The sequence below is a fragment of the Vigna unguiculata genome, chromosome 5, assembly GCF_037176805.1.
Source record: "Vigna unguiculata cultivar grain cowpea cultivar isolate G323 ecotype 2 chromosome 5, ASM3717680v1, whole genome shotgun sequence".
Classification (NCBI taxonomy): Eukaryota; Viridiplantae; Streptophyta; class Magnoliopsida; order Fabales; family Fabaceae; genus Vigna; species Vigna unguiculata.
The window spans coordinates 11,007,787-11,021,408 of NC_140796.1; the positions used below are offsets into that span (position 1 = coordinate 11,007,787).

At 27.1% G+C, this 13,622-nt stretch overlaps 1 pseudogene; it reads left to right on the plus strand.

The window, feature by feature from the left end:
- Positions 1-1,439: 1,439 nt before the first annotated feature.
- On the plus strand, positions 1,440-8,344 carry LOC114184343 (cuscuta receptor 1-like; annotated as a pseudogene).
- Positions 8,345-13,622: the final 5,278 nt, after the last annotated feature.

Below are 13,622 nucleotides of genomic sequence, written 5' to 3' on the forward strand. Positions count from 1 at the left end.
CTTAAAGCTTTACATAGAGTCTCTTATATAGTAAAATAAAGAACCACATCTCACTATTCTAAGCGATGTGAGACTAAATCAAGTACCATAATTCTAACAATATCAATTTTTTTAATATATGAAATGGATTTGTTTTTTAATTTTATTTATTAAGACTAAAATGACAAAAATATTTAATTACAAATTTTGATAAATAGTTTTACAATTTAATGTATTGTTTAATTTTACAACTAATTTAAGAGTGAATTTTGAATAATTATTATATCATCTTATTTAGTTCGTTTGTATATATTTAGAGGTTAAATATATAATTAATAGTTTTAGATAAAGTAATAATACTATTTTTATTATGAAAATCTTATTCATCATAAATTGAAATATAATAAAAATTAAAAGCTACCAAATTATAAAGTTTATATATATATATATATAAAAGATTAATGCATTAAAAATTAATTAATATTTTTAAGACAGTTATGATATAATTATTCTATTTAAATATTTAAAAATAATATTCAAAATTATTTAATCAAACTTAATTATTTTTTAATACAATACAAAAATTTAAATTATATTTAAATTTTTAATCACAATAAATTTTTATTTTAATTAAATATTTATTTTTTTCACTCTCACAGTTTATTGCCATATTAAAAAAGTTTATTTACTCTATTGACAAAAATAGGAGCAATATTATTGAATTACCATTGAATGGTATCAATGTAACACCCATTTTTTAATTAATAAAGCTAATTAAAGAAAATGTCACATAATATAATATAAGAAACAAGAACAAAGGAGTATAACATCACTCCTACATATATCCAGAGTACTTATAGGACAATTATTGAGGCACACCATGATGCCAACACAGAAAAAGATAGAAAGTCCAAAGTATCCAAAAATACAGTACTAAAAATGTAATACACGGGCCACAACCCTAACAAAAGCCATAATGTGTAGAGCCCAAGTCCAGATGACTAAGTAGCGGAACCTTCATCACCCTGTTGGCCACGAGGATTTCTCGCATCTGCTCACATCAATAAATTGATGATCATCACAAAAAAGAGAAGACCACATACAAGAACACAAACAAGCAGAAGGATAAGCTAGAGTAGAAAATAGTTCATCCTACTGTCACACACAACTTTCATATTTCAACAGGTATATATATATATATATATATATATATCAGCCAATCATGTTATGACTTGCACACAATACACTATGACTCAGACACAACTAATTCGGATACATATAATTTAGTCGGATTTAGCAGATGCTTACACTTGTGATGGATTAGGGTTTCTTAATCATGGCCTAATTGCTTTTTTAAACTTAATTAATGACTTGTATTATCTTAATTTACTTCTATCTTACTGGTCTAGGTTTTGGTATGGCTATCCCACCGGGGGCCGTGCGTCTTGACTGTAGCCCTTATGGGTGAGGGTCTCCATAGAGATGGAGACAAAGTTCAAATGAAAATGAAGGCGGAGAGAGTGTTTAGTCCGTCTGACCGACGGGTAGCCGATTTAGCGTGTTTAGAGTTGAGACTTCATCCGGAGAGCGGGGGTCGCGGGTTTCCCTCAAAGAACTCTGGAGAGATTGTCATATCAATGTCCAAGGTGAGGTCCACTTGTAGCAGGCGGCCTGTGGCCCTTGACCTTGGTTCGCCTGACCAATGGGCCATACAGTACAATAACGAAATGGATGCATCTTTGGTGAAGATAGAAGAAAAAGATCGTAAAATGATGAAAGTTGAGAAATTAGAAAAGGTTGTATGAAGTTTGGAAAAATAGATTAAATTGATGATAGAGATAATGGTTGTTGTGTTTGTAATGAATATCATTGTAATATCAATGTTGTTGAAAATCATTTGATTTCTTGTAAAAGTTTGAATTGGAAGATGTAATGTAATGTTTTGAAATGAAGGAGCAGTTCGTAATCTTTTAAAGCAAAAAACAAATTGTTGTATGTGAAGAACCAATACATATTGTATGTCTATGAAGTAAAATTTCATTCTCTGTCAAAACAAAAGGGCAATCCAGCATTTGTACTTAATTACATCAAAATAAATGTTCTTCAATCCTTTAGCGGAAACAGAAAATGACTTATCACACTACAAAAAAAATTATTCTGCAGATATTTTAATTTCAACTTGTGAGATTTGTTTCAAGCTATTTGTGATGATTCATGACAACCTCTGGTATTCGATAATATATTGCGAAGGTTTTTTTTTTAAGATTTTCATCTCTTTTATTGATAACTATTATTTTGTGAAGGTTTGAAATTTACCTCATTTTCAACTATTTTATTTCATAGATTTAAAAACTACATCTATATTATTTATGTTATGGATTTACTATTTTGTTTTGCTTGTATTACTTTTAATATCCTAAATACAAAACAAAGTAGAGTGAACATAAAGACCAAAATTCTTTCTTAAAATTTCCAATTTATACAATGTGAGCGGATAATTCATATGAAGAGTGTGCAAGTGACTTAACACAGAAAAAGTGAAAACTAAGGCTATGTTTTGCTTAGTTTCTTCCAGCACTGGTCCATGCTGATACTTTTTGAATTATACATGGAGCATGATTGTGGGTAATGGATGAAAATATGTTCGTCTAAACTTTTATGCAACATAGCACTAAGGATAGAAAGATTTATCTTATTGCTAAAATGTTGTTATGCTTCCGTATCTTTTGTTATGCTAGTGTAAAATTCGGATATAATCTTATCAATGTCAGAGACTTCATAATCAAGAGTTGTCTTATGTTTTACTGGAGATCACTCTTGTTAGAGAATGATATTGATGAAATGAAAGTACTTAAAGGGAAAAATATAACATGAACAAATAAAAATTAAAATATCAAGCACCGAAGGTCCGATGTGCAGCAGAGGTAGAAGAAAGAGGAAGCAACATTAGAATGAAGCAACATTTTAGACCTTTTGTTCTGCTTCAATTAAGCAAATGGGGTGAACATAACTTGGGAGGACTTAGTGACATGCTTTGTTGTATAGATGTTCTAAAAGAAAGGAAACCGATGAAGAGAGTAGTTATAATGCCTTTGAATTATGCCTCTCTATGGAGACCTATATAATATTTTAAGGAACATTTTTCTATCCATGTTTACTTTGTAAATATTGTTCTTAATACAATTTATAGCTGCTTATTAAAGAAAATATAAAGACTATCAGGATCTTCCTACTAAAATAAAAAGATGAAATAATAAAGCACCGAAATTACTGCAAAACTGCGAAGCCATTGCACGACAACAGTTTTTTTTTAAATGCATAAATAGAATTGCGGAACATTAGAGAAAATAAACTTATGGTAAACTTTTATATACAAAGCATGCGCATGCATCCACCATATGAAGGTTCTAAATCAAGACAAAGTAAAACGATATATACATATAAAAAAACCAAATACTAGATGAACAAAAGTCCTCAAAACTCTTTTTTCATACTTGCCATTCATAATATATACTAGGGTAAACTAATACAATAAACAACCATATCAATAGATATATACTTATATTCATATATAAACATATTATTTTTACATTAATAACACTCTCATCTCATAATAATCACGTACATTTTCATATCAAAGAAGTAGCACAAAAAATTACTATTGAATTACTTCTATCTAATATACAAGAATCTCCAACTACATCGAATCATTCCAAAGAAATTTCTGTCACACTTAACAATTACTCACCAAAAACTTATATTAACTATACCCACCAAAGACTTACAGTTTCTCATTAGAAACCACCACAAGTAAAAACTTACCTTATGGGGATCTTATGTCATAATAATCACTTGCATCTACTATAAAAAGTTGTGACTAAAAAATCTTCTTTAGCTTCTCACCACATCATTTGCCATTTATTTTCTTAATAAATGAATTTATGTCCAACTCAACTTCAATTGTACAACCCCACTTTTATATTTCTATTTATATATATATATATATATATATATATATATATATATATATATATATATATATATATATCCTAAATTCAATTGTTAAGATCAAACATTAAACTATTAATTCATACTTGATATTCTTTTTCAAACTTCATAACCTAAACAATCTTTATTTCAATTTTAAATATCAATGTATTCCTATCACAAACCAATTCATTTTGTTCACCAATATGCAACGTTATCATTAAAAACAAAATGGTTTTGCTTCGATAAACTATCAATATTTACTAAATTCACATATTCTAAATAAATTGGATTAATTAAATTCACTTGCCTCTATTTTAGCTTCTCAAGGAAGATTTCAAAACCAAATTAAGATAGAAAGATCCTAACTTGTTCTTAAAGGGCTTGATTCACAAACAGAAACAGATAAGTATCAGAAAAGATTAACCTAATCGACTTAAATTTCACATGCAACATTAAAGCAATCCTCATGTGAAAAACATTAAGAGAGATTTATGATTTGAGGAGGAAAAAACTTACTTTAAGACAAAATCTAATTGAATCAAATTATTATAATTTCTACTATCTTTTAGAATATCACTTTTGATCGGAGAAAAGATGAATAATTGAGTTAGAAATTTAGAGAAAAAGATAAAGAAAAAAAATGTTTAGAGAGATAGTGAAATTTATAAATTTATATATTTCAAATAATTATAACTTTAATCTTTATTATTTTTAAAATCAAACAAATCTTAGAATCAATATATAAAGTAATACATCATGGTTACTTTTATTTTTAAGATAATTAATATTTCAAAAGTCCATAAATTACAACACACAACCGTCTGTATTATGAAACAAAGTATTACATTCTTATGTAAATTATAGATACTTATTTATTCACTATAAAAAAGCATATTAGGATTGTCTTTCAACTTCGGACTATATTTTGATTGTCTTTGGATTATTTATTTTTTTAATTTGGATTATAAGTGAAACTAAACTTCATTAAAATTATGTTTCAATTTTATTTAAATATTGCATTGTGTTATATTTTAATTTGATTTGAAAATGTTTAATTCAATTTGATGAATTATGTTTGAATAAATTTAATTTGGTTAAATATATTGTACTAGGTATTATGTAGTGCAAAGAGATACATATTATTGAGTATGGATACATTTTTCGTACTAATCAATTATTGACGAAATAGGCTTTGGAAGTAGATAATGTATATGTCAAATTTTACATAGGTAATATTAGCGACTACTATATATCAAGTCTTTGTTTCTTTATCAAATACTGGTAAAAGTATTGGAACTCTTTGTTTCTAACTATCATTTGTACCTCTTTTTTTCTGCGAAAGTGGCGTAAGTAAAAATAGTAAAAGTTAAAATTTGCATTAATATCTTTCATTAAACATAGTCAACTTTTAGAGGTTAAACTTACACTAGTTTTTGGAAAAATATTACTTTGGTTATTTGAAAGTAAACTAGTTTTGTGATGCTTCTGAGTGAAGAAAAATTTAACTCTTCGTGAATATTTGTTGATTTTTATTAATTATTAATTTTTTTTATTGCAGGATTATTGACTTTATACAACTTGACGACTCTTTATCTAAGCGATAATAATATCCATAATTTTGTGGCCCATCAAGGTATTAAAGATAAAATTATTTTAAATGGTTTAATTTATTGATTAGAGATAAAGAAAAGATATATTAGATAAATTTATAATAATAACACATTGTTGAATTCCATAATTTCGTCAAAGTTGGTATATATACTTTTTCACAAAATATATTTGTCACCTTATTAGAAATGTATATTCTATCTTATTTAGCTTAGTTAAAGTTTGTTTACATTTCTTTTCAATCCAATTTACATCATGCTCGAAAAGTCTCAAAAGATTGGATGTCCTTGGCTTAAATCGGAATATGATAGATGAAAACAAATTAAGAGTCATTAGGAGCTTTATCATCATCCATTAGAGAGCTTTCTATATCTTACAATGACTTTAAAGGAACAATCGTAGCCGAAGGTAGTAATATTTATGATTTTCACAAAGGTAAATTAATTTCATAATTGTTACAATAAAATTTATATGTTTTTTTTTTCTATTGTGCAGATTTTCATGATTTAAGTAACCTAGAATGTTTGACATTGGATTTAAGTAACCTAGAACGTTTGATATTGGACGGAAATAAAAACATAGAGAGTGAATTTTTCGAAAGTATTGGAAACTTGATATCTTTAAAAACGTTGTCTCTTTCTTACTGTCATATAAATGACACCCTTCCTGCAACTAGTAATTATATTATTATTTAAAGTTATTCATGAAATACGTGTTTTATAAAATTCTTTTAGTTTAATTGAAAGGTTTGACTCTAACATTGCGACAATTACATCACTTGAACAATTTGGTTTTAAAGAAAATCAATTTGAAGTTCCTGTATTTTTTTTCGTCATTTGCCAATCATTCAAACCTTAAAGTCATACGGGTGAAGGGAATAAAATCATATTGGACTCACAACACAATTTACACCCTTGGATTCTGAAATTTCAATTAAAGGTGCTTAGCTTGTCTTCAAACATTGAGACTAGTTCTTTTCTACTCCCCAAATTTCTTCTTTATCAAAAAGATTTAATTATACTATATTTTACTAGTTTGAAGTTGGAGGGAAGGTTTCCTCATTGGTTTTTAGAAAACAACACAAAATTGCTTGAAGTTACTTTTAGAAATTGTTCTTTGATTGGTATTATGCAATTACCATTGCGTTACGGAGAATTGATGTATCTAGCAATATAATAGTTGGTGAAATTCCAAGAAAGAACATTAGTTCAATTTATCCAAATTTGGATTATCTGAACATGTCTAGAAACCACATTCAAGGTTCAATTCCTCATGAGTTTAGCCAAATGAAGTTATTGAATGAGTTGGATCTTTAAAACAACCAATTGTATGGAGAAATATCCGATGACATATTTGAAGTTGGACAACAACTCGTTATCTTGATACTTTCAAATAATAAGTTTGAGGGACACATCTTTAAAATGCCCACTAGTTTGCAGTCTTTATCATTGAATGACAATAACTTGAGTGGTAAACTTCAAATTTTTAACACATCCATCATTTCGTTGCGCGTAAGCAATAATCATTTGGTAGGAAACATTCCAAATCTTTTGACAAATTTTTCAAGATTATCGGAACTTCGTATGTCCAATAACCACTTTGAAGGGTTCATTCCACCAGAATTGGCACAACAACTTAGAGGTCTAACATATTTAGATCTCTTCCAAAATAATTTGAATGGTCTTGTACCATCATTTCTAAATTCTTCTATGAAATTTATTCATTTGAGCAATAACCATTTAATAGGATTGTCCAAAAAGATGTTCAATGGAAACTCTCCTTTAATGATGTTAGACCTTAGCTACAATGAAATATTGGACAACATTAGAGACATGACACAAGATCTTAGTTACACAAAGTTGAATTTTCACCTTTTAAAAGGTAATCATATTAATAGGGATTTACCTAAGTAATTATGTCAATTGATAGATTTAACCATATTGGATCTTTTAGACAATAAATTTTCTGGTGAGATTCCCCATTGCTTAGGAACTATGTCTTTTGATAATAAGAACCTTGATCCATTATTAAAAGCATCAAAGGGAAGCTTTTCATTGATGAAGAATATACAAGTCAAACACCATTACCATCATCGGAGCATAAGAAAGAGAAAGCGAGTTTCACTTCAAAGAGAAGTACCTATTATTACATCGGAAGCATCCTTGGTTACATGTCTGGAATTAATTTATCCCTAAATAAACTGTATATTCCACACGAGCTTGGAAACTTTACAAGAATTCGAGCTTTGAACTTGTCTCACAATGATTTGACGGGACAAATTCCATATTCTTTCTCAAATTTGGTGCAAACAGAGAGTCTAGATCTTTCTTTTAACAAGTTAAGTGGTCAAATTCCTTCTAAGCTCAATATCCTAACCTCACTTGAAGTATTAAGTGTGGCACACAACAACTTATCTGGCCCAATACCTGAACGGACGAACCAATTTGCCACATTTAATAAAAGAAGCTAGGAGGATAACCCATTCCTTTGTGAACCTCCACTACTAAAGAGTTGTGATCCATCTTCTACAATTTTTCCAAAGGACTTAAGTACTGATAAAGATAACATTAGTTTGGTGGACATGTATGTATTCTATGTGAGCTTTGTTGTATCATACACATTAGCGTTGTTAGCAACCATTGGAGCTTTATACGTCAATCCTTACTGGAGGAAAGCATGGTTTTACTACATGAAATTGTTCAGTTTAAATTGTTACTACTTTATTGCGGACAATTTTTGTAGGTTTTGTAATGTGAGGAATATGTAACATGTACCACCATGTATCCCTAGGATATTTATTTCAGAGTTATTCAATAAATTAAATCATGCAAGTGTTTCTAATTCAAGTTAAAATATGTATATAACAAATAAACCTTAATTTCATATATTTCTAATTTAAATGAAACCTAGCTTTAATCAATAAATTCATGACATTTCAAACATATATGAACTGAACTTAATTGAATAAATGTAAGATATTAACTTCTTACATGGAGACATTTTGTATTACAAGAAACACAATTTTAATACCAAAAATATTCCAAACAAGTGAATAAAATTCTAAAACTTGAACATATTGAACCAACCCCTCCATTATATTTCATAAGAGAAGAGGAAAACAAAAAGTTTTTCTCGAAAGACATCGGTTGCCAAATTAAAGAGAAAAACAAAGAATAAATATGAAAAAATTTTAATCGATAAACTTTACTTGAGTTTCTTGAAAAGCCTTTGATAATTACATGGGGGGTTTTAAAACCTCTTTTATGTTTGGTTTTTAATGAGGTTATTATAACTTCTACTAATGAAATCCAAATAAAATTAATTATTTTTGTAGTGTGTCATTGTGTTATGGAGAGACATGTCTACCAAAAAATTTTAACTACGACATGTTCTTTATAACATTTTCTTCGATAATAATATGCAATCTCTATTTAGATTCTTTTAAAAGAAAGTAACATCAATCATGACTTATGCACTATACTAGGCGGATTGGGTCGACTTTGCTATCCACCTGGTCTCAACCACCAACATATAATAGCACAAAATAGAGATATTAACTAAATACATAAAAACACAATGCATACATTGCGGCTATAGCCGCATACTTCAAACAACGCATGAGTATGTGCCGCCCACTTCAAACTTAGATAATAGGCAAACTTCTGACATCAACTCACAAACTTTGTCTTTGGGCTTCGACTAGGTCCATACAACCCAAACGGTGGCCCAACACAGTAAAGAAAGGCCCAACCCATAAAATAGGGCCAACCATAATTAATAACTCTATAAATACATGTGGACCCCAACAACTAAAGGCACGCAATTCATTAATCCACTAATTTGTGATTTGACTTGAGAAAGCTTTAGTTGACTTGATCTTTGGAGCTTTCTCCGCAGGTTGCCCTCAAAATGTCCAATCCACCTACACTATGATGATGTATCCTAGCTGAAGACTAGAGGAGTATCCATCCTGAAGGTCCGGCGATTGGGTAAGATTCAATTTATGCTCCCTGATATTTTGTCATTGTATAGTGCATTTTATTGGTTCTTGTAAGCACTTTTATAAATAAATAAATAAATAATTTTAACTTTTTTCTTCTTATTTTTCTCACTTAAAAAATGTGTATAAATAAATGTGTCCAAAAGATATCTTAAATATTGATTGAAATAAAACTAGAGCCATGTGAGAAGTTTCTTTTACAAGTGCTTTGTTCATAATTGCTTGGTAAATTTAATAATTGAAATATATTAACATATTAAAAAATGTTATTTAGTTATTTAATATGAAATAACAACGCGTATAATTCAGGGTAGTCTATAGTAGACATTCGTTTAAGTTTACATCTTGAGAGAGTTTGATGAAGATTTAATTGGGATGCGAACTTATGAAATTTTAAAAGTGATATTGTAATAATATGGACTATTAGAAATCATATAATTACAGCATGAAATATTATGAGTGTTGAAAATTATTATAATTACAGTATCAAAAATTCAAAAACCAAATTAAACAAATTAAAAAATATTGGAAGACCAAATAAGTAATTATACTTTTATTTTATTCATATACTTTCTCTCACTCTTTATATTTATATATATATATATATATATATATATATATATATATATATAATATAAAGTCAAATAATTTTACATAATTTTACTGAAAACATAAAATTGTTAATCCGAAATTTTTTTGAAGATTTAGAAGAAATACAGCCTTGTAAGCTAATGTTTACCGTAATTAATCTAAAAATAAGCTATGAATAGGAGGGTGATATTTGGCACCGGTAAAGTTAAAAACACCCACTTTATAACTAACAAAATTAATATTTTAATTAAATACTTCTATTTGTTGACCTTGGATATGGGTGACTAAAAGTCTGAACCATTTGTGACGGCAGATGCCAATAATCAAATACGCTTTTGTTAAGTTCAGACCTTCCACATAGTGAAATGACTAAAGAATTTAACAACATTATAAACAATTATGATTTTACTTTTTAATAAACATACAAAAATTATATGAAGGGTTCTGAAAGGTACTTTCAAATTACAAAAAATTTGCACAAAACACAGTCATCATTAAATAATGAAACATTATCAAACTAATAAGGATTTTATAAAAGGAACAGTTGAAACTATTAGGATTTTATTTTAAATTAAATAAGGCTAAATAAATGAAAAGGTATTTTTCATATGAGAAGAAATTATAAAAATATTATTTAGTGAAAAAAATAATGTATATTTAAAAGAAATTCTTCATCTTCACTTCAGAAATACTTATAGAAAAGAATTACTATATGCATATAATTTCTCCGAGGAAGTGGAGAAGCAAATAAGCCTAACATGGATTGGCTACGGATTTTCTCGGTGGCTGCCATAATTGGTCTCCCGGTTGACCTCAAGTCAACTCGTCGTCATTTATTTCTGCATGACTCACAAATAAACAAATACAGTTAACTTTTACATATATTCTAATTTCTGAAATTTTTTTGATGTTCTTATTTGCGATTCATTTTTTTTTTTTACTTTCAACTCCTCAAATAGATTTTATTTTATATTCCATTCCTAAGACAAATAGTTCTGTTCTTTATAAAAAAAAAACATGTCAAGTTGTTTCGGACATATTTGTTAATTTTCTATCCTTAAAATAATTTTTCAATTTTCTTTTGATGATAAATTTTTTTAGCAAATGTTTTTCTTGTATTTCATATCAAAAATATCAATGTAAAATGGTAATTTTTATTTGTAATCGAAAGAAAATTAAACAAAATATATTCTAAGAAAATTTAGAGACAGGAAAAATTATATAAATTAATTATTAAAAAATTTAAATAATTAACGCTTGTAAATTAAACGTTAATAATTAAATAATTAACCATTTAATAATTTTAATTCATCCCATTAAAATATTTTACTCAACTTGATATGACTTAAAAATACTTACATATTTAGTTGATAAAATTTAAAACATGGTAAATTTCTTAATTAAATATTGGGGTGAAGTGGTGATTTTATTCAAACCACATTAATTACTAGGATGAGCAAAAAATATGATTTTATCAAACTGCTCTAATTTTTTGTTCTGTCTTGATTCATTAAAAATTAATTCCCTTATATCTGTTTTTCATTAAAAATCTATTCCTTTAGATCTATTTTCTGGTTTGATTTATATTTTAATCTATTTTTCAGATCGGATTTCCATTTTATTTCTATGGATTTTAAAATTTGGAAAATTCATATTTCAATCTTAATTGTCAGCAGAGGCTGAACAAGATTAGGACAGAGGGAACACGGCTCTCCTAACCATTTCTTTTTTACTTTTTTTCTATTTATTTAAAACTTAATATTTTTATTATTTTTATTTATATTAATTGATTTTTATTTTATTTTATTTTTTATATATTTTAAAAAATTAATTTATATATTATTACTTTATTTATATATTATTATTTTATTTATATATTATTATCTTATTTATATTAATTTAGTTTGAATTTTTTTTTTAAAATTTAAAAATCATGTTTTTTTCTATTATAATTTTTTATACTTTTTTATTTAGTTGTTCTCTTCCGTACTTCCATCTCTTTCTCTCATTTTATTTGCATCTCAATTTTCACCATCATTTTCTTATTATTTTCAAAATCAAATTGCATTACGACAAAATTGAAGAGTTAATGAACATTTTGGATTGAACAATTTCTTCTTTCGAGTAAGTTCATTTTTTCCCTTCTTTTTTTGAAGCAATTTGTTTTTCTCTTGTATGTGGCTTTTCTATGCTCTAGGCAAATCTCTATCTGTTAGAGATCATAAAATCATGCTTTAATTATTGATCAAACTCTTCTTTGTGTAGATAGAGCTATTTTAGGCTTTGAAGTTGTGTAAGGGAATAATAAGATTGGGAATCTACTCTAAGGCAAGGGAAGCTAATCATTTAGTTATTAGTTTTCTTAAAATATTGAATCTTGTTTTTAAGATTTAATTTGGGGTATTCATAATTTTATTTTTTTTGTAAAAGAATTGACAAATTTATATTAGAAAAATTATGATAAAGAGTAAGAGAATTGATTCTTTTTTCAAGAGGAAGACTTGTGATGAAGATGATCATCTAAAATTGAGAAACTTCATGATAATCCAAATATTGAAGAAAAACGAAAAACAAATATCTAAGGTTCTTAAAGTTACATATGATGAATTTGAAAATACTTTAGAATGTGATCCAGAGAAGCGTCTTCAAATCTGACAATACCCACCAAATCAAATTGACGAGGTACGAAGAGCTTATCTAAAATGGGGTCCATATCAAATGCATCTAAAAAATTATCCGTTGTCTGGTAAAGATGATCATCCAAGAAGATTTAAGTACACATGGTTTAGCTTATTTCCTTCATAGTTAGAGTATGTGTCATTAAAAGATGCTACATATTGCTTACTGTGCTATTTTTTAGTAAAAAAAAAACCAAGCGGAAGACTTGACTCAGATGTTTTCATTTTTACATGTAATTGAGTTTATTTTCATTGAATTCTAATTTGCAATAAGTTGATTGTCATTAATATGTTTTAACTTTTTGAATGTTTTTTGATAGGTTTTAAAAGTTGGAGAACCATTTTGACTAAAAGTAACTTTTTTTATATATATTATTGTTGATGATAAACTTTATGTTACTCTTTTATATATATATATATATATATATATATATATATATATATATATATATATATATATATTATTGTTATATTGTTTGGATTATATTGTCATGGTGCTTATTTTGAATAAAAAATATGTAAGAAATTAATTTTTTTAATTAAAAAATAATAATTTATATATAACAAAATTAATGTCATAACCGATCTTATATACGTTACTTTTTATTTTTTTCTTAAGTTCATACAAATATTTAGACCAGTTAATATCATAGTCATTGTAATATTTTCAAAGACTTTTTTTTTACCTATTCGATTAAAAGTATTACATCGGTTTGTTCATAATCGATGTAATATGTCTAAAACATATTATATGGGCCTATATTATATTAATCACG